This window comes from Oncorhynchus mykiss, unplaced genomic scaffold (genome assembly GCF_013265735.2).
Source record: "Oncorhynchus mykiss isolate Arlee unplaced genomic scaffold, USDA_OmykA_1.1 un_scaffold_297, whole genome shotgun sequence".
Classification (NCBI taxonomy): domain Eukaryota; kingdom Metazoa; phylum Chordata; class Actinopteri; order Salmoniformes; family Salmonidae; genus Oncorhynchus; species Oncorhynchus mykiss.
In genome coordinates this window covers 13,218-40,167 of record NW_023493747.1, presented here as the reverse complement: position 1 = coordinate 40,167, position 26,950 = coordinate 13,218, and the positions used below count along the sequence as shown (strand labels likewise).

The following is a 26,950-nucleotide window of genomic DNA, read 5'->3' as shown; positions in this document are numbered from 1 at the left end:
ACACTCTTTTTAAAAGCTTTGCTGCCCCGTGTGAGGATCGAACTCACGACCTTCAGATTATGAGACTGACGCGCTACCTACTGCGCTAACGAGGCCCGTCTTGCAAAATTGTCCAAAAAGAAGAAAAAAAAATATCGATACCGAACATCAAATTTTTGAAACCACCGTGCCAAAATATATGTATTGTCTGAAATTCTACAACCCCTGAGACAAAAAGATTGATTTCATTCTAAAGTAATACATATCGATATGGACCTTAAGATGTGGTATCCACCTTGACAAAAGTATGTATTGTGTGAATGTCCAGAACGACAGTGAATTCATTTTCACTTCATCTTCAGCCAACACTCTTTTTAAAGGCTTTGCTGCCCCGTGTGAGGATCGAACTCACGACCTTCAGATTATGAGACTGACGCGCTACCTACTGCGCTAACAAGGCCCTTCTTTCAAAAGTGTCCAAAAATAAGAAAAAAAAATATTGATACCGAACATCAAATTTTGACACTGATGTTGAAACCACCGTGCCAAAATATATGTATGGTCTGAAATTCTACAACCCCTGAGACAAAAAGATTGATTTCATTCTAAAGTAATACATATCGATATGGACCTTAAGATGTGGTATCCACCTTGACAAAAGTATGTATTGTGTGAAAGTCCAGAACGACAGAGAATTCATTTTCACTTCATCTTCAGCCAACACTCTTTTTAAAAGGTTTGCTGCCCCGTGTGAGGATCGAACTCACGACCTTCAGATTATGAGACTGACGCACTACCTACTGCGCTAACGAGGCCCTTCTTGTAAAAATGTCCAAAAAGAAGAAAAAAAAATATTGATACCGAACATCAAATTTTTGAAACCACCGTGCCAAAATATATGTATGGTCTGAAATTCTACAACCCCTGAGACAAAAAGATTGATTTCATTCTAAAGTAATACATATCGATATGGACCTTAAGATGTGGTATCCACCTTGACAAAAGTATGTATTGTGTGAAAGTCCAGAACAACAGTGAATTCATTTTCACTTCATCTTCAGCCAACACTCTTTTTAAAAGCTTTGCTGCCCCGTGTGAGGATCGAACTCACGACCTTCAGATTATGAGACTGACGCGCTACCTACTGCGCTAACGAGGCCCTTCTTTCAAAAGTGTCCAAAAATAAGAAAAAAAAATATTGATACCGAACATCAAATTTTTGAAACCACCGTGCCAAAATATATGTATGGTCTGAAATTCTACAACCCTGAGACAAAAAGATTGATTTCATTCTAAAGTAATACATATCGATATGGACCTTAAGATGTGGTATCCACCTTGACAAAAGTATGTATTGTGTGAAAGTCCAGAACAACAGTGAATTCATTTTCACTTCATCTTCAGCCAACACTCTTTTTAAAAGCTTTGCTGCCCCGTGTGAGGATCGAACTCACGACCTTCAGATTATGAGACTGACGCGCTACCTACTGCGCTAACGAGGCCCTTCTTTCAAAAGTGTCCAAAAATAAGAAAAAAAAATATCGATACCGAACATCAAATTTTTGAAACCACCGTGCCAAAATATATGTATGGTCTGAAATTCTACAACCCCTGAGACAAAAAGATTGATTTCATTCTAAAGTAATACATATCGATATGGACCTTAAGATGTGGTATCCACCTTGACAAAAGTATGTATTGTGTGAAAGTCCAGAACGACAGTGAATTCATTTTCACTTCATCTTCAGCCAACACTCTTTTTAAAAGCTTTGCTGCCCCGTGTGAGGATCGAACTCACGACCTTCAGATTATGAGACTGACGCGCTACCTACTGCGCTAACGAGGCCCTTCATGTAAAATTGTCCAAAAAGAAGAAAAAAAAATATTGATACCGAACATCAAATTTTGACACTGATGTTGAAACCACCGTTCCAAAATATATGTATGGTCTGAAATTCTACAACCCCTGAGACAAAAAGATTGATTTCATTCTAAAGTAATACATATCGATATGGACCTTAAGATGTGGTATCCACCTTGACAGAAGTATGTATTGTGTGAAAGTCCAGAACGACAGAGAATTAATTTTCACTTCAGCCAACACTGTCTTTTTAAAAGCTTTGCTGCCCCGTGTGAGGATCGAACTCACGACCTTCAGATTATGAGACTGACGCACTACCTACTGCGCTAACAAGGCCCTTCATGTAAAAATGTCCAAAAAGAAGAAAAAAAAATATTGATACCGAACATCAAATTTTGACACTGATGTTGAAACCACCGTTCCAAAATATATGTATGGTCTGAAATTCTACAACCCCTGAGACAAAAACATTGATTTCATTCTAAAGTAATACATATCGATATGGACCTTAAGATGTGGTATCCACCTTGACAAAAGTATGTATTGTGTGAAAGTCCAGAACGACAATGAATTCATTTTCACTTCATCTTCAGCCAACACTCTTTTTAAAAGCTTTGCTGCCCCGTGTGAGGATCGAACTCACGACCTTCAGATTATGAGACTGACGCGCTACCTACTGCGCTAACGAGGCCCTTCTTGTAAAAATGTCCAAAAAGAAGAAAAAATATATATTGATACCGAACATCAAATTTTTGAAACCACCGTGCCAAAATATATGTATGGTCTGAAATTCTACAACCCCTGAGACAAAAAGATTGATTTCATTCTAAAGTAATACATATCGATATGGACCTTAAGATGTGGTATCCACCTTGACAAAAGTATGTATTGTGTGAAAGTCCAGAACGACAGTGAATTCATTTTCACTTCATCTTCAGCCATCACTTCATCTTCAGCCAACACTCTTTTTAAAAGCTTTGCTGCCCCATGTGAGGATCGAACTCACGACCTTCAGATTATGAGACTGACGCGCTACCTACTGCGCTAACGAGGCCCTTCTTGTAAAAATGTCCAAAAAGAAGAAAAAAAATATATTGATACCGAACATCACATTTTTGAAACCACCGTGCCAAAATATATGTATGGTCTGAAATTCTACAACCCCTGAGACAAAAAGATTGATTTCATTCTAAAGTAATACATATCGATATGGACCTTAAGATGTGGTATCCACCTTGACAAATGTATGTATTGTGTGAAAGTCCAGAACGACAGTGAATTCATTTTCACTTCATCTTCAGCCAACACTCTTTTTAAAAGCTTTGCTGCCCCGTGTGAGGATCGAACTCACGACCTTCAGATTATGAGACTGACGCGCTACCTACTGCGCTAACAAGGCCCTTCTTTCAAAAGTGTCCAAAAATAAGAAAAAAAAATATCGATACCGAACATCAAATTTTTGAAACCACCGTGCCAAAATATATGTATGGTCTGAAATTCTACAACCCCTGAGACAAAAATATAGATTTCATTCTAAAGTAATACATATCGATATGGACCTTAAGATGTGGTATCCACCTTGACAAAAGTATGTATTGTGTGAAAGTCCAGAACGACAGTGAATTCATTTTCACTTCATCTTCAGCCAACACTCTTTTTAAAAGCTTTGCTGCCCCATGTGAGGATCGAACTCACGACCTTCAGATTATGAGACTGACGCGCTACCTACTGCGCTAACGAGGCCCTTCTTGTAAAAATGTCCAAAAAGAAGAAAAAAAATATATTGATACCGAACATCAAATTTTTGAAACCACCGTGCCAAAATATATGTATGGTCTGAAATTCTACAACCCCTGAGACAAAAAGATTGATTTCATTCTAAAGTAATACATATCGATATGGACCTTAAGATGTGGTATCCACCTTGACAAAAGTATGTATTGTGTGAAAGTCCAGAACGACAGTGAATTCATTTTCACTTCATCTTCAGCCATCACTTCATCTTCAGCCAACACTCTTTTTAAAAGCTTTGCTGCCCCATGTGAGGATCGAACTCACGACCTTCAGATTATGAGACTGACGCGCTACCTACTGCGCTAACGAGGCCCTTCTTTCAAAAGTGTCCAAAAATAAGAAAAAAAAATATCGATACCGAACATCAAATTTTTGAAACCACCGTGCCAAAATATATGTATGGTCTGAAATTCTACAACCCCTGAGACAAAAATATAGATTTCATTCTAAAGTAATACATATCGATATGGACCTTAAGATGTGGTATCCACCTTGACAAAAGTATGTATTGTGTGAAAGTCCAGAACGACAATGAATTGATTTTCACTTCATCTTCAGCCAACACTCTTTTTAAAAGCTTTGCTGCCCCATGTGAGGATCGAACTCACGACCTTCAGATTATGAGACTGACGCGCTACCTACTGCGCTAACGAGTCCCTTCTTGTAAAAATGTCCAAAAAGAAGAAAAAAAAATATTGATACCGAACATCAAATTTTTGAAACCACCGTGCCAAAATATATGTATGGTCTGAAATTCTACAACCCCTGAGACAAAAACATTGATTTCATTCTAAAGTAATACATATCGATATGGACCTTAAGATGTGGTATCCACCTTGACAAAAGTATGTATTGTGTGAAAGTCCAGAACGACAGTGAATTCATTTTCACTTCATCTTCAGCCATCACTTCATCTTCAGCCAACACTCTTTTTAAAAGCTTTGCTGCCCCATGTGAGGATCGAACTCACGACCTTCAGATTATGAGACTGACGCGCTACCTACTGCGCTAACGAGGCCCTTCTTGTAAAAATGTCCAAAAAGAAGAAAAAAAATATATTGATACCGAACATCAAATTTTTGAAACCACCGTGCCAAAATATATGTATGGTCTGAAATTCTACAACCCCTGAGACAAAAAGATTGATTTCATTCTTAAGTAATACATATCGATATGGACCTTAAGATGTGGTATCCACCTTGACAAAAGTATGTATTGTGTGAAAGTCCAAAACGACAGTGAATTCATTTTCACTTCATCTTCAGCCAACACTCTTTTTAAAAGCTTTGCTGCCCCGTGTGAGGATCGAAATCTCACGACCTTCAGATTATGAGACTGACACGCTACCTACTGCGCTAACGAGGCCCTTCTTGTAAAAATGTCCAAAAAGAAGAAGAAAAAATATTGATACCGAACATCAAATTTTTTAAACCACCGTGCCAAAATATATGTATGGTCTGAAATTCTACAACCCCTGAGACAAAAAGATTGATTTCATTCTAAAGTAATACATATCGATATGGACCTTAAGATGTGGTATCCACCTTGACAAAAGTATGTATTGTGTGAAAGTCCAGAACGACAGTGAATTCATTTTCACTTCATCTTCAGCCAACACTCTTTTTAAAAGCTTTGCTGCCCCGTGTGAGGATCGAACTCACGACCTTCAGATTATGAGACTGACGCGCTACCTACTGCGCTAACGAGGCCCTTCTTGTAAAAATGTCCAAAAAGAAGAAAAAAAAATATTGATACCGAACATCACATTTTTGAAACCACCGTGCCAAAATATATGTATGGTCTGAAATTCTACAACCCCTGAGACAAAAAGATTGATTTCATTCTAAAGTAATACATATCGATATGGACCTTAAGATGTGGTATCCACCTTGACAAAAGTATGTATTGTGTGAAAGTCCAGAACGACAGAAAATTAATTTTCACTTCAGCCAACACTGTTTTTTTAAAAGCTTTGCTGCCCGTGTGAGGATCGAACTCACGACCTTCAGATTATGAAACTGACACGCTACCTACTGCGCTAACGAGGCCCTTCCAGCAAGAATGTCCAAAAAGAAGAAAAAAAAATATCGATACCGAACATCAAATTTTGACACTGATGTTGAAACCACCGTTCCAAAATATATGTATGGTCTGAAATTCTACAACCCCTGAGACAAAAATATAGATTTCATTCTAAAGTAATACATATCGATATGGACCTTAAGATGTGGTATCCACCTTGACAAAAGTATGTATTGTGTGAAAGTCCAGAACGACAGTGAATTCATTTTCACTTCATCTTCAGCCAACACTCTTTTTAAAAGCTTTGCTGCCCCATGTGAGGATCGAACTCACGACCTTCAGATTATGAGACTGACGCGCTACCTACTGCGCTAACGAGGCCCTTCTTGTAAAAATGTCCAAAAAGAAGAAAAAAAATATATTGATACCGAACATCAAATTTTTGAAACCACCGTGCCAAAATATATGTATGGTCTGAAATTCTACAACCCCTGAGACAAAAAGATTGATTTCATTCTAAAGTAATACATATCGATATGGACCTTAAGATGTGGTATCCACCTTGACAAAAGTATGTATTGTGTGAAAGTCCAGAACGACAGTGAATTCATTTTCACTTCATCTTCAGCCATCACTTCATCTTCAGCCAACACTCTTTTTAAAAGCTTTGCTGCCCCATGTGAGGATCGAACTCACGACCTTCAGATTATGAGACTGACGCGCTACCTACTGCGCTAACGAGGCCCTTCTTTCAAAAGTGTCCAAAAATAAGAAAAAAAAATATCGATACCGAACATCAAATTTTTGAAACCACCGTGCCAAAATATATGTATGGTCTGAAATTCTACAACCCCTGAGACAAAAATATAGATTTCATTCTAAAGTAATACATATCGATATGGACCTTAAGATGTGGTATCCACCTTGACAAAAGTATGTATTGTGTGAAAGTCCAGAACGACAGTGAATTCATTTTCACTTCATCTTCAGCCAACACTCTTTTTAAAAGCTTTGCTGCCCCATGTGAGGATCGAACTCACGACCTTCAGATTATGAGACTGACGCGCTACCTACTGCGCTAACGAGTCCCTTCTTGTAAAAATGTCCAAAAAGAAGAAAAAAAATATATTGATACCGAACATCAAATTTTTGAAACCACCGTGCCAAAATATATGTATGGTCTGAAATTCTACAACCCCTGAGACAAAAACATTGATTTCATTCTAAAGTAATACATATCGATATGGACCTTAAGATGTGGTATCCACCTTGACAAAAGTATGTATTGTGTGAAAGTCCAAAACGACAGTGAATTCATTTTCACTTCATCTTCAGCCAACACTCTTTTTAAAAGCTTTGCTGCCCCGTGTGAGGATCGAAATCTCACGACCTTCAGATTATGAGACTGACACGCTACCTACTGCGCTAACGAGGCCCTTCTTGTAAAAATGTCCAAAAAGAAGAAGAAAAAATATTGATACCGAACATCAAATTTTTTAAACCACCGTGCCAAAATATATGTATGGTCTGAAATTCTACAACCCCTGAGACAAAAAGATTGATTTCATTCTAAAGTAATACATATCGATATGGACCTTAAGATGTGGTATCCACCTTGACAAAAGTATGTATTGTGTGAAAGTCCAGAACGACAGTGAATTCATTTTCACTTCATCTTCAGCCAACACTCTTTTTAAAAGCTTTGCTGCCCCGTGTGAGGATCGAACTCACGACCTTCAGATTATGAGACTGACGCGCTACCTACTGCGCTAACGAGGCCCTTCTTGTAAAAATGTCCAAAAAGAAGAAAAAAAAATATTGATACCGAACATCACATTTTTGAAACCACCGTGCCAAAATATATGTATGGTCTGAAATTCTACAACCCCTGAGACAAAAAGATTGATTTCATTCTAAAGTAATACATATCGATATGGACCTTAAGATGTGGTATCCACCTTGACAAAAGTATGTATTGTGTGAAAGTCCAGAACGACAGAAAATTAATTTTCACTTCAGCCAACACTGTTTTTTTAAAAGCTTTGCTGCCCGTGTGAGGATCGAACTCACGACCTTCAGATTATGAAACTGACACGCTACCTACTGCGCTAACGAGGCCCTTCCAGCAAGAATGTCCAAAAAGAAGAAAAAAAAATATCGATACCGAACATCAAATTTTGACACTGATGTTGAAACCACCGTTCCAAAATATATGTATGGTCTGAAATTCTACAACCCCTGAGACAAAAATATAGATTTCATTCTAAAGTAATACATATCGATATGGACCTTAAGATGTGGTATCCACCTTGACAAAAGTATGTATTGTGTGAAAGTCCAGAACGACAGTGAATTCATTTTCACTTCATCTTCAGCCAACACTCTTTTTAAAAGCTTTGCTGCCCCATGTGAGGATCGAACTCACGACCTTCAGATTATGAGACTGACGCGCTACCTACTGCGCTAACGAGGCCCTTCTTGTAAAAATGTCCAAAAAGAAGAAAAAAAATATATTGATACCGAACATCAAATTTTTGAAACCACCGTGCCAAAATATATGTATGGTCTGAAATTCTACAACCCCTGAGACAAAAAGATTGATTTCATTCTAAAGTAATACATATCGATATGGACCTTAAGATGTGGTATCCACCTTGACAAAAGTATGTATTGTGTGAAAGTCCAGAACGACAGTGAATTCATTTTCACTTCATCTTCAGCCATCACTTCATCTTCAGCCAACACTCTTTTTAAAAGCTTTGCTGCCCCATGTGAGGATCGAACTCACGACCTTCAGATTATGAGACTGACGCGCTACCTACTGCGCTAACGAGGCCCTTCTTTCAAAAGTGTCCAAAAATAAGAAAAAAAAATATCGATACCGAACATCAAATTTTTGAAACCACCGTGCCAAAATATATGTATGGTCTGAAATTCTACAACCCCTGAGACAAAAATATAGATTTCATTCTAAAGTAATACATATCGATATGGACCTTAAGATGTGGTATCCACCTTGACAAAAGTATGTATTGTGTGAAAGTCCAGAACGACAGTGAATTCATTTTCACTTCATCTTCAGCCAACACTCTTTTTAAAAGCTTTGCTGCCCCATGTGAGGATCGAACTCACGACCTTCAGATTATGAGACTGACGCGCTACCTACTGCGCTAACGAGGCCCTTCTTGTAAAAATGTCCAAAAAGAAGAAAAAAAATATATTGATACCGAACATCAAATTTTTGAAACCACCGTGCCAAAATATATGTATGGTCTGAAATTCTACAACCCCTGAGACAAAAAGATTGATTTCATTCTAAAGTAATACATATCGATATGGACCTTAAGATGTGGTATCCACCTTGACAAAAGTATGTATTGTGTGAAAGTCCAGAACGACAGTGAATTCATTTTCACTTCATCTTCAGCCAACACTCTTTTTAAAAGCTTTGCTGCCCCGTGTGAGGATCGAACTCACGACCTTCAGATTATGAGACTGACGCGCTACATACTGCGCTAACGAGGCCATTCTTGTAAAAATGTCCAAAAAGAAGAAAAAAAATATATTGATACCGAACATCAAATTTTTGAAACCACCGTGCCAAAATATATGTATGGTCTGAAATTCTACAACCCCTGAGACAAAAACATTGATTTCATTCTAAAGTAATACATATCGATATGGACCTTAAGATGTGGTATCCACCTTGACAAAAGTATGTATTGTGTGAAAGTCCAGAACGACAGTGAATTCATTTTCACTTCATCTTCAGCCATCACTTCATCTTCAGCCAACACTCTTTTTAAAAGCTTTGCTGCCCCATGTGAGGATCGAACTCACGACCTTCAGATTATGAGACTGACGCGCTACCTACTGCGCTAACGAGGCCCTTCTTGTAAAAATGTCCAAAAAGAAGAAAAAAAATATATTGATACCGAACATCAAATTTTTGAAACCACCGTGCCAAAATATATGTATGGTCTGAAATTCTACAACCCCTGAGACAAAAAGATTGATTTCATTCTTAAGTAATACATATCGATATGGACCTTAAGATGTGGTATCCACCTTGACAAAAGTATGTATTGTGTGAAAGTCCAAAACGACAGTGAATTCATTTTCACTTCATCTTCAGCCAACACTCTTTTTAAAAGCTTTGCTGCCCCGTGTGAGGATCGAAATCTCACGACCTTCAGATTATGAGACTGACACGCTACCTACTGCGCTAACGAGGCCCTTCTTGTAAAAATGTCCAAAAAGAAGAAGAAAAAATATTGATACCGAACATCAAATTTTTTAAACCACCGTGCCAAAATATATGTATGGTCTGAAATTCTACAACCCCTGAGACAAAAAGATTGATTTCATTCTAAAGTAATACATATCGATATGGACCTTAAGATGTGGTATCCACCTTGACAAAAGTATGTATTGTGTGAAAGTCCAGAACGACAGTGAATTCATTTTCACTTCATCTTCAGCCAACACTCTTTTTAAAAGCTTTGCTGCCCCGTGTGAGGATCGAACTCACGACCTTCAGATTATGAGACTGACGCGCTACCTACTGCGCTAACGAGGCCCTTCTTGTAAAAATGTCCAAAAAGAAGAAAAAAAAATATTGATACCGAACATCACATTTTTGAAACCACCGTGCCAAAATATATGTATGGTCTGAAATTCTACAACCCCTGAGACAAAAAGATTGATTTCATTCTAAAGTAATACATATCGATATGGACCTTAAGATGTGGTATCCACCTTGACAAAAGTATGTATTGTGTGAAAGTCCAGAACGACAGAAAATTAATTTTCACTTCAGCCAACACTGTTTTTTTAAAAGCTTTGCTGCCCGTGTGAGGATCGAACTCACGACCTTCAGATTATGAAACTGACACGCTACCTACTGCGCTAACGAGGCCCTTCCAGCAAGAATGTCCAAAAAGAAGAAAAAAAAATATCGATACCGAACATCAAATTTTGACACTGATGTTGAAACCACCGTTCCAAAATATATGTATGGTCTGAAATTCTACAACCCCTGAGACAAAAATATAGATTTCATTCTAAAGTAATACATATCGATATGGACCTTAAGATGTGGTATCCACCTTGACAAAAGTATGTATTGTGTGAAAGTCCAGAACGACAGTGAATTCATTTTCACTTCATCTTCAGCCAACACTCTTTTTAAAAGCTTTGCTGCCCCATGTGAGGATCGAACTCACGACCTTCAGATTATGAGACTGACGCGCTACCTACTGCGCTAACGAGGCCCTTCTTGTAAAAATGTCCAAAAAGAAGAAAAAAAATATATTGATACCGAACATCAAATTTTTGAAACCACCGTGCCAAAATATATGTATGGTCTGAAATTCTACAACCCCTGAGACAAAAAGATTGATTTCATTCTAAAGTAATACATATCGATATGGACCTTAAGATGTGGTATCCACCTTGACAAAAGTATGTATTGTGTGACAGTCCAGAACGACAGTGAATTCATTTTCACTTCATCTTCAGCCATCACTTCATCTTCAGCCAACACTCTTTTTAAAAGCTTTGCTGCCCCATGTGAGGATCGAACTCACGACCTTCAGATTATGAGACTGACGCGCTACCTACTGCGCTAACGAGGCCCTTCTTTCAAAAGTGTCCAAAAATAAGAAAAAAAAATATCGATACCGAACATCAAATTTTTGAAACCACCGTGCCAAAATATATGTATGGTCTGAAATTCTACAACCCCTGAGACAAAAATATAGATTTCATTCTAAAGTAATACATATCGATATGGACCTTAAGATGTGGTATCCACCTTGACAAAAGTATGTACTGTGTGAAAGTCCAGAACGACAGTGAATTCATTTTCACTTCATCTTCAGCCAACACTCTTTTTAAAAGCTTTGCTGCCCCGTGTGAGGATCGAACTCACGACCTTCAGATTATGAGACTGACGCGCTACCTACTGCGCTAACGAGGCCCTTCTTGCAAAAATGTCCAAAAATAAGAAAAAAAAATATTGATACCGAACATCAAATTTTGACACTGATGTTGAAACCACCGTGCCAAAATATATGTATGGTCTGAAAGTCTACAACCCCTGAGACAAAAAGATTGATTTCATTCTAAAGTAATACATATCGATATGGACCTTAAGATGTGGTATCCACCTTGACAAAAGTATGGATTGTGTGAAATTCCAGAACGACAGAGAATTAATTTTCACTTCAGCCAACACTGACTTTTTAAAAGCTTTGCTGCCCCGTGTGAGGATCGAACTCACGACCTTCAGATTATGAGACTGACGCGCTACCTACTGCGCTAACGAGGCCCTTCTTGCAAAAATTTCCAAAAATGAAGAAAAAAAAATATTGATACCGAACATCAAATTTTGACACTCATGTTGAAACCACCGTGCCAAAATATATGTATGGTCTGAAATTCTACAACCCCTGAGACAAAAAGATTGATTTCATTCTAAAGTAATACATATCGATATGGACCTTAAGATCTGGTATCCACCTTTAGAGTAGTATGTATTGTGTGAAAGTCCAGAACGACAGAGAATTAATTTTCACTTCAGCCAACACTGTTTTTTTGAAAGCTTTGCTGCCCCGTGTGAGGATCGAACTCACGACCTTCAGATTATGAGACTGACGCGCTACCTACTGGGCTAACGAGGCCCTTCATGCAAAAATGTCCAAAAAGAAGAAAAAAAAATATTGATACCGAACATCAAATTTTGACACTGATGTTGGAACCACCGTGACAAAATATATGTATGGTCTGAAATTCTACAACCCCTGAGACAAAAAGATTGATTTCATTCTAAAGTAATACATATCGATATGGACCTTAAGATGTGGTATCCACCTTGACAAAAGTATGTATTGTGTGAAAGTCCAGAACGACAGAGAATTCATTTTCACTTCATCTTCAGCCAACACTCTTTTTAAAAGGTTTGCTGCCCCGTGTGAGGATCGAACTCACGACCTTCAGATTATGAGACTGACGCACTACCTACTGCGCTAACGAGGCCCTTCTTGTAAAAATGTCCAAAAAGAAGAAAAAAAAATATTGATACCGAACATCAAATTTTTGAAACCACCGTGCCAAAATATATGTATGGTCTGAAATTCTACAACCCCTGAGACAAAAAGATTGATTTCATTCTAAAGTAATACATATCGATATGGACCTTAAGATGTGGTATCCACCTTGACAAAAGTATGTATTGTGTGAAAGTCCAGAACAACAGTGAATTCATTTTCACTTCATCTTCAGCCAACACTCTTTTTAAAAGCTTTGCTGCCCCGTGTGAGGATCGAACTCACGACCTTCAGATTATGAGACTGACGCGCTACCTACTGCGCTAACGAGGCCCTTCTTTCAAAAGTGTCCAAAAATAAGAAAAAAAAATATCGATACCGAACATCAAATTTTTGAAACCACCGTGCCAAAATATATGTATGGTCTGAAATTCTACAACCCCTGAGACAAAAAGATTGATTTCATTCTAAAGTAATACATATCGATATGGACCTTAAGATGTGGTATCCACCTTGACAAAAGTATGTATTGTGTGAAAGTCCAGAACGACAGTGAATTCATTTTCACTTCATCTTCAGCCAACACTCTTTTTAAAAGCTTTGCTGCCCCGTGTGAGGATCGAACTCACGACCTTCAGATTATGAGACTGACGCGCTACCTACTGCGCTAACGAGGCCCTTCTTGCAAAAATGTCCAAAAATAAGAAAAAAAAATATTGATACCGAACATCAAATTTTGACACTGATGTTGAAACCACCGTGCCAAAATATATGTATGGTCTGAAAGTCTACAACCCCTGAGACAAAAACATTGATTTCATTCTAAAGTAATACATATCGATATGGACCTTAAGATGTGGTATCCACCTTGACAAAAGTATGTATTGTGTGAAAGTCCAGAACGACAGTGAATTCATTTTCACTTCATCTTCAGCCAACACTCTTTTTAAAAGCTTTGCTGCCCCGTGTGAGGATCGAACTCACGACCTTCAGATTATGAGACTGACGCGCTACCTACTGCGCTAACGAGGCCCTTCTTGCAAAATTGTCCAAAAAGAAGAAAAAAAAATATCGATACCGAATATCAAATTTTTGAAACCACCGTGCCAAAATATATGTATGGTCTGAAATTCTACAACCCCTGAGACAAAAAGATTGATTTCATTCTAAAGTAATACATATCGATATGGACCTTAAGATGAGGTATCCACCTTGACAAAAGTATGTATTGTGTGAAAGTCCAAAACGACAGTGAACTAATTTTCACTTCATCTTCAGCCAACACTCTTTTTAAAAGCTTTGCTGCCCCGTGTGAGGATCGAACTCACGACCGTCAGATTATGAGACTGACGCGCTACCTACTGCGCTAACGAGGACCTTCTTTCAAAAGCGTCCAAAAATAAGAAAAAAAAATATTGATACCGAACATCAAATTTTGACACTGATGTTGAAACCACCGTGCCAAAATATATGTAGAACGACAGTGAATTCATTTTCACTTCATCTTCAGCCAACACTCTTTTTAAAAGCTTTGCTGCCCCGTGTGAGGATCGAACTCACGACCTTCAGATTATGAGACTGACGCGCTACCTACTGCGCTAACGAGGCCCGTCTTGCAAAATTGTCCAAAAAGAAGAAAAAAAAAATATCGATACCGAACATCAAATTTTTGAAACCACCGTGCCAAAATATATGTATTGTCTGAAATTCTACAACCCCTGAGACAAAAAGATTGATTTCATTCTAAAGTAATACATATCGATATGGACCTTAAGATGTGGTATCCACCTTGACAAAAGTATGTATTGTGTGAATGTCCAGAACGACAGTGAATTCATTTTCACTTCATCTTCAGCCAACACTCTTTTTAAAGGCTTTGCTGCCCCGTGTGAGGATCGAACTCACGACCTTCAGATTATGAGACTGACGCGCTACCTACTGCGCTAACAAGGCCCTTCTTTCAAAAGTGTCCAAAAATAAGAAAAAAAAATATTGATACCGAACATCAAATTTTGACACTGATGTTGAAACCACCGTGCCAAAATATATGTATGGTCTGAAATTCTACAACCCCTGAGACAAAAAGATTGATTTCATTCTAAAGTAATACATATCGATATGGACCTTAAGATGTGGTATCCACCTTGACAAAAGTATGTATTGTGTGAAAGTCCAGAACGACAGAGAATTCATTTTCACTTCATCTTCAGCCAACACTCTTTTTAAAAGGTTTGCTGCCCCGTGTGAGGATCGAACTCACGACCTTCAGATTATGAGACTGACGCACTACCTACTGCGCTAACGAGGCCCTTCTTGTAAAAATGTCCAAAAAGAAGAAAAAAAAATATTGATACCGAACATCAAATTTTTGAAACCACCGTGCCAAAATATATGTATGGTCTGAAATTCTACAACCCCTGAGACAAAAAGATTGATTTCATTCTAAAGTAATACATATCGATATGGACCTTAAGATGTGGTATCCACCTTGACAAAAGTATGTATTGTGTGAAAGTCCAGAACAACAGTGAATTCATTTTCACTTCATCTTCAGCCAACACTCTTTTTAAAAGCTTTGCTGCCCCGTGTGAGGATCGAACTCACGACCTTCAGATTATGAGACTGACGCGCTACCTACTGCGTTAACGAGGCCCTTCTTTCAAAAGTGTCCAAAAATAAGAAAAAAAAATATCGATACCGAACATCAAATTTTTGAAACCACCGTGCCAAAATATATGTATGGTCTGAAATTCTACAACCCCTGAGACAAAAAGATTGATTTCATTCTAAAGTAATACATATCGATATGGACCTTAAGATGTGGTATCCACCTTGACAAAAGTATGTATTGTGTGAAAGTCCAGAACGACAGTGAATTCATTTTCACTTCATCTTCAGCCAACACTCTTTTTAAAAGCTTTGCTGCCCCGTGTGAGGATCGAACTCACGACCTTCAGATTATGAGACTGACGCGCTACCTACTGCGCTAACGAGGCCCTTCATGTAAAATTGTCCAAAAAGAAGAAAAAAAAATATTGATACCGAACATCAAATTTTGACACTGATGTTGAAACCACCGTTCCAAAATATATGTATGGTCTGAAATTCTACAACCCCTGAGACAAAAAGATTGATTTCATTCTAAAGTAATACATATCGATATGGACCTTAAGATGTGGTATCCACCTTGACAGAAGTATGTATTGTGTGAAAGTCCAGAACGACAGAGAATTAATTTTCACTTCAGCCAACACTGTCTTTTTAAAAGCTTTGCTGCCCCGTGTGAGGATCGAACTCACGACCTTCAGATTATGAGACTGACGCGCTACCTACTGCGCTAACGAGGCCCTTCATGTAAAAATGTCCAAAAAGAAGAAAAAAAAATATTGATACCGAACATCAAATTTTGACACTGATGTTGAAACCACCGTTCCAAAATATATGTATGGTCTGAAATTCTACAACCCCTGAGACAAAAAGATTGATTTCATTCTAAAGTAATACATATCGATATGGACCTTAAGATGTGGTATCCACCTTGACAAAAGTATGTATTGTGTGAAAGTCCAGAACGACAGTGAATTAATTTTCACTTAATCTTCAGCCAACACTCTTTTTAAAAGCTTTGCTGCCCCGTGTGAGGATCGAACTCACTACCTTCAGATTATGAGACTGACGCGCTACCTACTGCGCTAACGAGGCCCTTCATGTAAAAATGTCAAAAAAAAAGAAAAAAAAATATTGATACCGAACATCAAATTTTGACACTGATGTTGAAACCACCGTTCCAAAATATATGTATGGTCTGAAATTCTACAACCCCTGAGACAAAAATATTGATTTCATTCTAAAGTAATACATATCGATATGGACCTTAAGATGTGGTATCCACCTTGACAAAAGTATGTATTGTGTGAAAGTCCAGAACAACAGAGAATTCATTTTCACTTCATCTTCAGCCAACACTGTCTTTTTAAAAGCTTTGCTGCCCCGTGTGAGGATCGAACTCACGACCTTCAGATTATGAGACTGACGCACTACCTACTGCGCTAACAAGGCCCTTCATGTAAAAATGTCCAAAAAGAAGAAAAAAAAATATTGATACCGAACATCAAATTTTGACACTGATGTTGAAACCACCGTTCCAAAATATATGTATGGTCTGAAATTCTACAACCCCTGAGACAAAAAGATTGATTTCATTCTAAAGTAATACATATCGATATGGACCTTAAGATGTGGTATCCACCTTGACAAAAGTATGTATTGTGTGAAAGTCCAGAACGACAGAAAATTAATTTTCACTTCAGCCAACACTGTTTTTTTAAAAGCTTTGCTGCCCCGTGTGAGGATCGAACTCACGACCTTCAGATTATGAGACTGACGCGCTACCTACTGCGCTAACGAGGCCCTTCTTCCAAAAATGTCCAAAAAGAAGAAAAAAAAAATATTGATACCGAACATCAAATTTTGACACTGATGTTGGAACCACCGTTCCAAAATATATGTATGGTCTGAAATTCTACAACCCCTGAGACAAAAAGATTGATTTAATTCTAAAGTAATACATATCGATATGGACCTTTAGATGTGGTATCCACCTTGACAAAAGTATGTATTATGTGAAAGTCCAGAACGACAGAGAATTCATTTTCACTTCATCTTCAGCCAACACTGTCTTTTTAAAAGCTTTGCTGCCCCGTGTGAGTATCGAACTCACGACCTTCAGATTATGAGACTGACACGCTACCTACTGCGCTAACGAGGCCCTTCTTGTAAAAATGTCCAAAAAGAAGAAAAAAAAATATTGATACCGAACATCAAATTTTTGAAACCACCGTGCCAAAATATATGTATGGTCTGAAATTCTACAACCCCTGAGACAAAAAGATTGATTTCATTCTAAAGTAATACATATCGATATGGACCTTAAGATGTGGTATCCACCTTGACAAAAGTATGTATTGTGTGAAAGTCCAGAACAACAGTGAATTCATTTTCACTTCATCTTCAGCCAACACTCTTTTTAAAAGCTTTGCTGCCCCGTGTGAGGATCGAACTCACGACCTTCAGATTATGAGACTGACGCGCTACCTACTGCGTTAACGAGGCCCTTCTTTCAAAAGTGTCCAAAAATAAGAAAAAAAAATATCGATACCGAACATCAAATTTTTGAAACCACCGTGCCAAAATATATGTATGGTCTGAAATTCTACAACCCCTGAGACAAAAACATTGATTTCATTCTAAAGTAATACATATCGATATGGACCTTAAGATGTGGTATCCACCTTGACAAAAGTATGTATTGTGTGAAAGTCCAGAACGACAGTGAATTCATTTTCACTTCATCTTCAGCCAACACTCTTTTTAAAAGCTTTGCTGCCCCGTGTGAGGATCGAACTCACGACCTTCAGATTATGAGACTGACGCGCTACCTACTGCGCTAACGAGGCCCTTCATGTAAAATTGTCCAAAAAGAAGAAAAAAAAATATTGATACCGAACATCAAATTTTGACACTGATGTTGAAACCACCGTTCCAAAATATATGTATGGTCTGAAATTCTACAACCCCTGAGACAAAAAGATTGATTTCATTCTAAAGTAATACATATCGATATGGACCTTAAGATGTGGTATCCACCTTGACAGAAGTATGTATTGTGTGAAAGTCCAGAACGACAGAGAATTAATTTTCACTTCAGCCAACACTGTCTTTTTAAAAGCTTTGCTGCCCCGTGTGAGGATCGAACTCACGACCTTCAGATTATGAGACTGACGCGCTACCTACTGCGCTAACGAGGCCCTTCATGTAAAAATGTCCAAAAAGAAGAAAAAAAAATATTGATACCGAACATCAAATTTTGACACTGATGTTGAAACCACCGTTCCAAAATATATGTATGGTCTGAAATTCTACAACCCCTGAGACAAAAAGATTGATTTCATTCTAAAGTAATACATATCGATATGGACCTTAAGATGTGGTATCCACCTTGACAAAAGTATGTATTGTGTGAAAGTCCAGAACGACAGTGAATTAATTTTCACTTAATCTTCAGCCAACACTCTTTTTAAAAGCTTTGCTGCCCCGTGTGAGGATCGAACTCACTACCTTCAGATTATGAGACTGACGCGCTACCTACTGCGCTAACGAGGCCCTTCATGTAAAAATGTCCAAAAAGAAGAAAAAAAAATATTGATACCGAACATCAAATTTTGACACTGATGTTGAAACCACCGTTCCAAAATATATGTATGGTCTGAAATTCTACAACCCCTGAGACAAAAAGATTGATTTCATTCTAAAGTAATACATATCGATATGGACCTTAAGATGTGGTATCCACCTTGACAAAAGTATGTATTGTGTGAAAGTCCAGAACAACAGAGAATTCATTTTCACTTCATCTTCAGCCAACACTGTCTTTTTAAAAGCTTTGCTGCCCCGTGTGAGGATCGAACTCACGACCTTCAGATTATGAGACTGACGCACTACCTACTGCGCTAACAAGGCCCTTCATGTAAAAATGTCCAAAAAGAAGAAAAAAAAATATTGATACCGAACATCAAATTTTGACACTGATGTTGAAACCACCGTTCCAAAATATATGTATGGTCTGAAATTCTACAACCCCTGAGACAAAAATATTGATTTCATTCTAAAGTAATACATATCGATATGGACCTTAAGATGTGGTATCCACCTTGACAAAAGTATGTATTGTGTGAAAGTCCAGAACGACAGAGAATTCATTTTCACTTCAGCCAACACTCTTTTAAAAACCTAGCTGCCCCGTGTGAGGATCGAACTCACGACTTTCAGATTATGAGACTGACGCGCTACCTACTGCGCTAACGAGGCCCTTCATGTAAAAATGTCCAAAAAGAAGAAAAAAAAATATTGATACCGAACATCAAATTTTGACACTGATGTTGAAACCACCGTGCCAAAATATATGTATGGTCTGAAATTCTACAACCCCTGAGACAAAAATATTGATTTCATTTTAAAGTAATACATATCGATATGGACCTTAAGATGTGGTATCCACCTTGACAAAAGTATGTATTGTGTGAAAGTCCAGAACGACAGTGAATTAATTTTCACTTAATCTTCAGCCAACACTCTTTTAAAAACTTTGCTGCCCCATGTGAGGATCGAACTCACGACCTTCAGATTATGAGACTGACGCGCTACCTACTGCGCTAACGAGGCCCTTCTTTCAAAAATGTCCAAAAAGAAGAAAAAAAAATATTGATACCGAACATCAAATTTTGACACTGATGTTGAAACCACCGTTCCAAAATATATGTATGGTCTGAAATTCTACAACCCCTGAGACAAAAAGATTGATTTCATTCTAAAGTAATACATATCGATATGGACCTTAAGATGTGGTATCCACCTTGACAGAAGTATGTATTGTGTGAAAGTCCAGAACGACAGAGAATTCATTTTCACTTCAGCCAACACTGTCTTTTTAAAAGCTTTGCTGCCCCGTGTGAGGATCGAACTCACAACCTTCAGATTATGAGACTGACGCACTACCTACTGCGCTAACGAGGCCCTTCATGTAAAAATGTCCAAAAAGAAGAAAAAAAAATATTGATACCGAACATCAAATTTTGACACTGATGTTGAAACCACCGTGACAAAATATATGTATGGTCTGAAATTCTACAACCCCTGAGACAAAAAGATTGATTTCATTCTAAAGTAATACACATCGATATGGACCTTAAGATGTGGTATCCACCTTGACAAAAGTATGTATTGTGTGAAAGTCCAGAACGACAGTGAATTAATTTTCACTTAATCTTCAGCCAACACTCTTTTTAAGAGATTTGCTGCAACGTGTGAGGATCGAACTCACGACCGTCAGATTATGAGACTGACGCGCTACCTACTGCGCTAACGAGGCCCTTCATGTAAAAATGTCCAAAAAGAAGAAAAAAAAATATTGATACCGAACATCAAATTTTGACACTGATGTTGAAACCACCGTTCCAAAATATATGTATGGTCTGAAATTCTACAACCCCTGAGACAAAAAGATTGATTTCATTCTAAAGTAATACATATCGATATGGACCTTAAGATGTGGTATCCACCTTGACAGAAGCATGTATTGTGTGAAAGTCCAGAACGACAGAGAATTAATTTTCACTTCAGCCAACACTGTCTTTTTAAAAGCTTTGCTGCCCCGTGTGAGGATCAAACTCACGACCTTCAGATTATGAGACTGACGCGCTACCTACTGCGCTAACGAGGCCCTTCATGTAAAAATGTCCAAAAAGAAGAAAAAAAAATATTGATACCGAACATCAAATTTTGACACTGATGTTGAAACCACCGTTCCAAAATATATGTATGGTCTGAAATTCTACAACCCCTGAGACAAAAAGATTGATTTCATTCTAAAGTAATACATATCGATATGGACCTTAAGATGTGGTATCCACCTTGACAAAAGTATGTATTGTGTGAAAGTCCAGAACGACAGAAAATTAATTTTCACTTCAGCCAACACTGTCTTTATAAAAGCTTTGCTGCCCCGTGTGAGGATCGAACTCACGACCTTCAGATTATGAGACTGACGCACTACCTACTGCGCTAACGAGGCCCTTCTTGTAAAAATGTCCAAAAAGAAGAAAAAAAATATATTGATACCGAACATCAAATTTTTTAAACCACCGTGCCAAAATATATGTATGGTCTGAAATTCTACAACCCCTGAGACAAAAACATTGATTTCATTCTAAAGTAATACATATCGATATGGACCTTAAGATGTGGTATCCACCTTGACAAAAGTATGTATTGTGTGAAAGTCCAGACCGACAGTGAATTCATTTTCACCTTCAGCCAACACTCTTTTTAAAAGCTTTGCTGCCCCGTGTGAGGATCGAACTCACGACCTTCAGATTATGAGACTGACGCGCTACCTACTGCGCTAACGAGGCCCTTCTTGCAAAATTGTCCAAAAAGAAGAAAAAAAAATATCGATACCGAACATCAAATTTTTGAAACCACCGTGCCAAAATATATGTATGGTCTGAAATTCTACAACCCCTGAGACAAAAAGATAGATTTCATTCTAAAGTAATACATATCGATATGGACCTTAAGATGTGGTATCCACCTTGACAAAAGTATGTATTGTGTGAAAGTCCAGAACGACAGTGAATTCATTTTCACTTCATCTTCAGCCAACACTCTTTTTAAAAGCTTTGCTGCCCCGTGTGAGGATCGAACTCACGACCTTCAGATTATGAGACTGACGCGCTACCTACTGCGCTAACAAGGCCCCCAAAAAAATATATTGATACCGAACATCAAATTTTTTAAACCACCGTGCCAAAATATATGTATGGTCTGAAATTCTACAACCCCTGAGACAAAAACATTGATTTCATTCTAAAGTAATACATATCGATATGGACCTTAAGATGTGGTATCCACCTTGACAAAAGTATGTATTGTGTGAAAGTCCAGAACGACAATGAATTCATTTTCACTTCATCTTCAGCCAACACTCTTTTTAAAAGCTTTGCTGCCCCGTGTGAGGATCGAACTCACGACCTTCAGATTATGAGACTGACGCGCTACCTACTGCGCTAACGAGGCCCTTCTTGTAAAAATGTCCAAAAAGAAGAAAAAAAATATATTGATACCGAACATCAAATTTTTGAAACCACCGTGCCAAAATATATGTATGGTCTGAAATTCTACAACCCCTGAGACAAAAATATAGATTTCATTCTAAAGTAATACATATCGATATGGACCTTAAGATGTGGTATCCACCTTGACAAAAGTATGTATTGTGTGAAAGTCCAGAACGACAGTGAATTCATTTTCACTTCATCTTCAGCCAACACTCTTTTTAAAAGCTTTGCTGCCCCATGTGAGGATCGAACTCACGACCTTCAGATTATGAGACTGACGCGCTACCTACTGCGCTAACGAGGCCCTTCTTGTAAAAATGTCCAAAAAGAAGAAAAAAAATATATTGATACCGAACATCAAATTTTTGAAACCACCGTGCCAAAATATATGTATGGTCTGAAATTCTACAACCCCTGAGACAAAAAGATTGATTTCATTCTAAAGTAATACATATCGATATGGACCTTAAGATGTGGTATCCACCTTGACAAAAGTATGTATTGTGTGAAAGTCCAGAACGACAGTGAATTCATTTTCACTTCATCTTCAGCCAACACTCTTTTTAAAAGCTTTGCTGCCCCGTGTGAGGATCGAACTCACGACCTTCAGATTATGAGACTGACGCGCTACATACTGCGCTAACGAGGCCATTCTTGTAAAAATGTCCAAAAAGAAGAAAAAAATATATTGATACCGAACATCAAATTTTTGAAACCACCGTGCCAAAATATATGTATGGTCTGAAATTCTACAAACCCTGAGACAAAAACATTGATTTCATTCTAAAGTAATACATATCGATATGGACCTTAAGATGTGGTATCCACCTTGACAAAAGTATGTATTGTGTGAAAGTCCAGAACGACAATGAATTGATTTTCACTTCATCTTCAGCCAACACTCTTTTTAAAAGCATTGCTGCCCCGTGTGAGGATCGAACTCACGACCTTCAGATTATGAGACTGACGCGCTACCTACTGCGCTAACGAGGCCGTTCTTGTAAAAATGTCCAAAAAGAAGAAAAAAAAATATTGATAACGAACATCAAATTTTTGAAACCACCGTGCCAAAATATATGTATGGTCTGAAATTCTACAACCCCTGAGACAAAAAGATTGATTTCATTCTAAAGTAATACATATCGATATGGACCTTAAGATGTGGTATCCACCTTGACAAAAGTATGTATTGTGTGAAAGTCCAGAACAACAGTGAATTCAGTTTCACTTCATCTTCAGCCAACACTCTTTTTTAAAAGCTTTGCTGCCCCGTGTGAGGATCGAACTCACGACCTTCAGATTATGAGACTGACGCGCTACCTACTGCGCTAACAAGGCCCTTCTTTCAAAAGTGTCCAAAAATAAGAAAAAAAAATATCGATACCGAACATCAAATTTTTGAAACCACCGTGCCAAAATATATGTATGGTCTGAAATTCTACAACCCCTGAGACAAAAACATTGATTTCATTCTAAAGTAATACATATCGATATGGACCTTAAGATGTGGTATCCACCTTGACAAAAGTATGTATTGTGTGAAAGTCCAGAACGACAGTGAATTCATTTTCACTTCATCTTCAGCCATCACTTCATCTTCAGCCAACACTCTTTTTAAAAGCTTTGCTGCCCCATGTGAGGATCGAACTCACGACCTTCAGATTATGAGACTGACGCGATACCTACTGCGCTAACGAGGCCCTTCTTTCAAAAGTGTCCAAAAATAAGAAAAAAAATATCGATACCGAACATCAAATTTTTGAAACCACCATGCCAAAATATATGTATGGTCTGAAATTCTACAACCCCTGAGACAAAAATATAGATTTCATTCTAAAGTAATACATATCGATATGGACCTTAAGATGTGGTATCCACCTTGACAAAAGTATGTATTGTGTGAAAGCCAGAACGACAGTGAATCATTTTCACATTCATCTCAGCCAACACTCTTTTTAAAAGCTTTGCTGCCCCATGTGAGGATCGAACTCACGACCTTCAGATTATGAGACTGACGCGCTACCTACTGCGCTAACGAGGCCCTTCTTGTAAAAATTGTCAAAAAGAAGAAAAAAAATATATTGATACCGAACATCAAATTTTTGAAACCACCGTGCCAAAATATATGTATGGTCTGAAATTCTACAACCCCTGAGACAAAAAGATTGATTTCATTCTAAAGTAATACATATCGATATGGACCTTAAGATGTGGTATCCACCTTGACAAAAGTATGTATTGTGTGAAAGTCCAGAACGACAGTGAATTCATTTTCACTTCATCTTCAGCCAACACTCTTTTTAAAAGCTTTGCTGCCCCGTGTGAGGATCGAACTCACGACCTTCAGATTATGAGACTGACGCGCTACCTACTGCGCTAACGAGGCCCTTCTTGTAAAAATGTCCAAAAAGAAGAAAAAAAATATTGATACCGAACATCAAATTTTGAAACCACCGTGCCAAAATATATGTATGGTCTGAAATTCTACAACCCCTGAGACAAAAAGATTGATTTCATTCTAAAGTAATACATATCGATATGGACCTTAAGATGTGGTATCCACCTTGACAAAAGTATGTATTGTGTGAAAGTCCAGAACGACAGTGAATTCATTTTCACTTCATCTTCATCACTTCATCTCAGCCAACACTCTTTTAAAAGCTTTGCTGCCCCGTGTGAGGATCGAACTCACGACCTTCAGATTATGAGACTGACGCGCTACCTACTGCGCTAACGAGGCCCTTCTTGTAAAAATGTCCAAAAAGAAGAAAAAAAATATATTGATACCGAACATCAAATTTTTGAAACCACCGTGCCAAAATATATGTATGGTCTGAAATTCTACAACCCCTGAGACAAAAAGATTGATTTCATTCTAAAGTAATACATATCGATATGGACCTTAAGATGTGGTATCCACCTTGACAAAAGTATGTATTGTGTGAAAGTCCAGAACGACAGTGAATTCATTTTCACTTCATCTTCAGCCAACACTCTTTTTAAAAGCTTTGCTGCCCCGTGTGAGGATCGAACTCACGACCTTCAGATTATGAGACTGACGCGCTACCTACTGCGCTAACGAGGCCCTTCTTTCAAAAGTGTCCAAAAAGAAGAAAAAAAAATATCGATACCGAACATCAAATTTTTGAAACCACCGTGCCAAAATATATGTATGGTCTGAAATTCTACAACCCCTGAGACAAAAATATGATTTCATTCTAAAGTAATACATATCGATATGGACCTTAAGATGTGGTATCCACCTTGACAAAAGTATGTATTGTGTGAAAGTCCAGAACGACAGTGAATTCATTTTCACTTCATCTTCAGCCATCACTTCATCTTCAGCCAACACTCTTTTAAAAGCTTTGCTGCCCCATGTGAGGATCGAACTCACGACCTTCAGATTATGAGACTGACGCGCTACCTACTGCGCTAACGAGGCCCTTCTTTCAAAAGTGTCCAAAAATAAGAAAAAAAAATATTGATACCGAACATCAAATTTTTGAAACCACCGTGCCAAAATATATGTATGGTCTGAAATTCTACAACCCCTGAGACAAAAATATTGATTTCATTCTAAAGTAATACATATCGATATGGACCTTAAGATGTGGTATCCACCTTGACAAAAGTATGTATTGTGTGAAAGTCCAGAACGACAGTGAATTCATTTTCACTTCATCTTCAGCCAACACTCTTTTAAAAAGCTTTGCTGCCCCATGTGAGGATCGAACTCACGACCTTCAGATTATGAGACTGACGCGCTACCTACTGCGCTAACGGGCCCTTCTTGTAAAAATGTCCAAAAAGAAGAAAAAAAATATATTGATACCGAACATCAAATTTGTGAAACCACCGTGCCAAAATATATGTATGGTCTGAAATTCTACAACCCCTGAGACAAAAAGATTGATTTCATTCTAAAGTAATACTATCGATACTGGACCTTAAGATGTGGTATCCACCTTGACAAAAGTATGTATTGTGTGAAAGTCCAGACGACAGAGAATTCAATTTTCACTTCATCTTCAGCCAACACGCTTTTTAAAGCTTTGCTGCCCCCGTGTGAGGATCGAACTCACGACCTTCAGATTATGAGACTGACGCGCTACATACTGCGGCTAACGAGGCCATTCTTGTAAAAAATGTCCAAAATGAAGAAAAAAAAATTATTGATACCGAACATCACATTTGACACCAAACCCCCCGTGCCAAAATATATGTATGGTCTGAAATTCTACACCCCTGAGACAAAAACATTGATTTCATTCTAAAGTAATACATATCGATATGGACCTTAAGATGTGGTATCCACCTTGACAAAAGTATGTATTGTGTGAAAGTCCAGAACGACAGTGAATCATTTTCACTTTCATCTTCAGCCATCACTTATCTTCAGCCAACACTCTTTTTAAAAGCTTGCTGCCCCATGTGAGGATCGAACTCCCGACTTCAGATTATAGACTGACGCGCTACCTACTGCGCTAACGAGGCCCCTTCTTGTAAAATGTCCAAAAGAAGGAAAAAAAATATATTGATACCGAACATCAAATTTTTGAAAACCACCG

At 37.9% G+C, this 26,950-nt stretch overlaps 46 non-coding genes across 46 annotated transcripts; all 46 read right to left on the bottom strand.

Annotated features, from left to right (window-relative positions):
- Positions 1–22: 22 nt before the first annotated feature.
- trnam-cau lies at positions 23–95 on the bottom strand. Its single transcript has one exon. It is a non-coding gene; the product is annotated as a tRNA-Met (tRNA).
- A 271-nt stretch (positions 96–366) lies between these two features.
- trnam-cau lies at positions 367–439 on the bottom strand. Its single transcript has one exon. It is a non-coding gene; the product is annotated as a tRNA-Met (tRNA).
- Positions 440–1,065: 626 nt separating this feature from the next.
- trnam-cau lies at positions 1,066–1,138 on the bottom strand. The gene has a single exon. It is a non-coding gene; the product is annotated as a tRNA-Met (tRNA).
- A 270-nt stretch (positions 1,139–1,408) lies between these two features.
- On the bottom strand, positions 1,409–1,481 carry trnam-cau. Its single transcript has one exon. It is a non-coding gene; the product is annotated as a tRNA-Met (tRNA).
- A 271-nt stretch (positions 1,482–1,752) lies between these two features.
- Positions 1,753–1,825, bottom strand: trnam-cau. Its single transcript has one exon. It is a non-coding gene; the product is annotated as a tRNA-Met (tRNA).
- Positions 1,826–2,458: 633 nt separating this feature from the next.
- On the bottom strand, positions 2,459–2,531 carry trnam-cau. The gene has a single exon. It is a non-coding gene; the product is annotated as a tRNA-Met (tRNA).
- Positions 2,532–2,821: 290 nt separating this feature from the next.
- Positions 2,822–2,894, bottom strand: trnam-cau. The gene has a single exon. It is a non-coding gene; the product is annotated as a tRNA-Met (tRNA).
- Positions 2,895–3,166: 272 nt separating this feature from the next.
- Positions 3,167–3,239, bottom strand: trnam-cau. The gene has a single exon. It is a non-coding gene; the product is annotated as a tRNA-Met (tRNA).
- Positions 3,240–3,510: 271 nt separating this feature from the next.
- On the bottom strand, positions 3,511–3,583 carry trnam-cau. Its single transcript has one exon. It is a non-coding gene; the product is annotated as a tRNA-Met (tRNA).
- Positions 3,584–3,873: 290 nt separating this feature from the next.
- On the bottom strand, positions 3,874–3,946 carry trnam-cau. Its single transcript has one exon. It is a non-coding gene; the product is annotated as a tRNA-Met (tRNA).
- A 633-nt stretch (positions 3,947–4,579) lies between these two features.
- On the bottom strand, positions 4,580–4,652 carry trnam-cau. The gene has a single exon. It is a non-coding gene; the product is annotated as a tRNA-Met (tRNA).
- Positions 4,653–5,270: 618 nt separating this feature from the next.
- Positions 5,271–5,343, bottom strand: trnam-cau. The gene has a single exon. It is a non-coding gene; the product is annotated as a tRNA-Met (tRNA).
- A 621-nt stretch (positions 5,344–5,964) lies between these two features.
- trnam-cau lies at positions 5,965–6,037 on the bottom strand. The gene has a single exon. It is a non-coding gene; the product is annotated as a tRNA-Met (tRNA).
- Positions 6,038–6,327: 290 nt separating this feature from the next.
- On the bottom strand, positions 6,328–6,400 carry trnam-cau. The gene has a single exon. It is a non-coding gene; the product is annotated as a tRNA-Met (tRNA).
- A 962-nt stretch (positions 6,401–7,362) lies between these two features.
- Positions 7,363–7,435, bottom strand: trnam-cau. The gene has a single exon. It is a non-coding gene; the product is annotated as a tRNA-Met (tRNA).
- A 621-nt stretch (positions 7,436–8,056) lies between these two features.
- On the bottom strand, positions 8,057–8,129 carry trnam-cau. Its single transcript has one exon. It is a non-coding gene; the product is annotated as a tRNA-Met (tRNA).
- Positions 8,130–8,419: 290 nt separating this feature from the next.
- Positions 8,420–8,492, bottom strand: trnam-cau. The gene has a single exon. It is a non-coding gene; the product is annotated as a tRNA-Met (tRNA).
- A 271-nt stretch (positions 8,493–8,763) lies between these two features.
- trnam-cau lies at positions 8,764–8,836 on the bottom strand. The gene has a single exon. It is a non-coding gene; the product is annotated as a tRNA-Met (tRNA).
- A 635-nt stretch (positions 8,837–9,471) lies between these two features.
- trnam-cau lies at positions 9,472–9,544 on the bottom strand. Its single transcript has one exon. It is a non-coding gene; the product is annotated as a tRNA-Met (tRNA).
- A 618-nt stretch (positions 9,545–10,162) lies between these two features.
- On the bottom strand, positions 10,163–10,235 carry trnam-cau. Its single transcript has one exon. It is a non-coding gene; the product is annotated as a tRNA-Met (tRNA).
- Positions 10,236–10,856: 621 nt separating this feature from the next.
- Positions 10,857–10,929, bottom strand: trnam-cau. Its single transcript has one exon. It is a non-coding gene; the product is annotated as a tRNA-Met (tRNA).
- A 290-nt stretch (positions 10,930–11,219) lies between these two features.
- Positions 11,220–11,292, bottom strand: trnam-cau. Its single transcript has one exon. It is a non-coding gene; the product is annotated as a tRNA-Met (tRNA).
- A 271-nt stretch (positions 11,293–11,563) lies between these two features.
- On the bottom strand, positions 11,564–11,636 carry trnam-cau. Its single transcript has one exon. It is a non-coding gene; the product is annotated as a tRNA-Met (tRNA).
- A 278-nt stretch (positions 11,637–11,914) lies between these two features.
- On the bottom strand, positions 11,915–11,987 carry trnam-cau. Its single transcript has one exon. It is a non-coding gene; the product is annotated as a tRNA-Met (tRNA).
- A 978-nt stretch (positions 11,988–12,965) lies between these two features.
- Positions 12,966–13,038, bottom strand: trnam-cau. The gene has a single exon. It is a non-coding gene; the product is annotated as a tRNA-Met (tRNA).
- Positions 13,039–13,309: 271 nt separating this feature from the next.
- Positions 13,310–13,382, bottom strand: trnam-cau. Its single transcript has one exon. It is a non-coding gene; the product is annotated as a tRNA-Met (tRNA).
- A 282-nt stretch (positions 13,383–13,664) lies between these two features.
- trnam-cau lies at positions 13,665–13,737 on the bottom strand. Its single transcript has one exon. It is a non-coding gene; the product is annotated as a tRNA-Met (tRNA).
- A 503-nt stretch (positions 13,738–14,240) lies between these two features.
- trnam-cau lies at positions 14,241–14,313 on the bottom strand. The gene has a single exon. It is a non-coding gene; the product is annotated as a tRNA-Met (tRNA).
- A 272-nt stretch (positions 14,314–14,585) lies between these two features.
- trnam-cau lies at positions 14,586–14,658 on the bottom strand. The gene has a single exon. It is a non-coding gene; the product is annotated as a tRNA-Met (tRNA).
- A 970-nt stretch (positions 14,659–15,628) lies between these two features.
- trnam-cau lies at positions 15,629–15,701 on the bottom strand. Its single transcript has one exon. It is a non-coding gene; the product is annotated as a tRNA-Met (tRNA).
- A 278-nt stretch (positions 15,702–15,979) lies between these two features.
- On the bottom strand, positions 15,980–16,052 carry trnam-cau. Its single transcript has one exon. It is a non-coding gene; the product is annotated as a tRNA-Met (tRNA).
- Positions 16,053–17,042: 990 nt separating this feature from the next.
- Positions 17,043–17,115, bottom strand: trnam-cau. The gene has a single exon. It is a non-coding gene; the product is annotated as a tRNA-Met (tRNA).
- A 973-nt stretch (positions 17,116–18,088) lies between these two features.
- trnam-cau lies at positions 18,089–18,161 on the bottom strand. Its single transcript has one exon. It is a non-coding gene; the product is annotated as a tRNA-Met (tRNA).
- A 278-nt stretch (positions 18,162–18,439) lies between these two features.
- Positions 18,440–18,512, bottom strand: trnam-cau. Its single transcript has one exon. It is a non-coding gene; the product is annotated as a tRNA-Met (tRNA).
- Positions 18,513–19,853: 1,341 nt separating this feature from the next.
- Positions 19,854–19,926, bottom strand: trnam-cau. Its single transcript has one exon. It is a non-coding gene; the product is annotated as a tRNA-Met (tRNA).
- A 1,675-nt stretch (positions 19,927–21,601) lies between these two features.
- On the bottom strand, positions 21,602–21,674 carry trnam-cau. Its single transcript has one exon. It is a non-coding gene; the product is annotated as a tRNA-Met (tRNA).
- A 271-nt stretch (positions 21,675–21,945) lies between these two features.
- Positions 21,946–22,018, bottom strand: trnam-cau. Its single transcript has one exon. It is a non-coding gene; the product is annotated as a tRNA-Met (tRNA).
- Positions 22,019–22,265: 247 nt separating this feature from the next.
- trnam-cau lies at positions 22,266–22,338 on the bottom strand. The gene has a single exon. It is a non-coding gene; the product is annotated as a tRNA-Met (tRNA).
- A 272-nt stretch (positions 22,339–22,610) lies between these two features.
- trnam-cau lies at positions 22,611–22,683 on the bottom strand. The gene has a single exon. It is a non-coding gene; the product is annotated as a tRNA-Met (tRNA).
- A 616-nt stretch (positions 22,684–23,299) lies between these two features.
- trnam-cau lies at positions 23,300–23,372 on the bottom strand. Its single transcript has one exon. It is a non-coding gene; the product is annotated as a tRNA-Met (tRNA).
- A 272-nt stretch (positions 23,373–23,644) lies between these two features.
- trnam-cau lies at positions 23,645–23,717 on the bottom strand. Its single transcript has one exon. It is a non-coding gene; the product is annotated as a tRNA-Met (tRNA).
- Positions 23,718–24,347: 630 nt separating this feature from the next.
- trnam-cau lies at positions 24,348–24,420 on the bottom strand. The gene has a single exon. It is a non-coding gene; the product is annotated as a tRNA-Met (tRNA).
- A 272-nt stretch (positions 24,421–24,692) lies between these two features.
- Positions 24,693–24,765, bottom strand: trnam-cau. Its single transcript has one exon. It is a non-coding gene; the product is annotated as a tRNA-Met (tRNA).
- A 281-nt stretch (positions 24,766–25,046) lies between these two features.
- Positions 25,047–25,119, bottom strand: trnam-cau. Its single transcript has one exon. It is a non-coding gene; the product is annotated as a tRNA-Met (tRNA).
- A 272-nt stretch (positions 25,120–25,391) lies between these two features.
- On the bottom strand, positions 25,392–25,464 carry trnam-cau. Its single transcript has one exon. It is a non-coding gene; the product is annotated as a tRNA-Met (tRNA).
- A 287-nt stretch (positions 25,465–25,751) lies between these two features.
- On the bottom strand, positions 25,752–25,824 carry trnam-cau. The gene has a single exon. It is a non-coding gene; the product is annotated as a tRNA-Met (tRNA).
- Between the last annotated feature and the right edge of the window lie 1,126 nt (positions 25,825–26,950).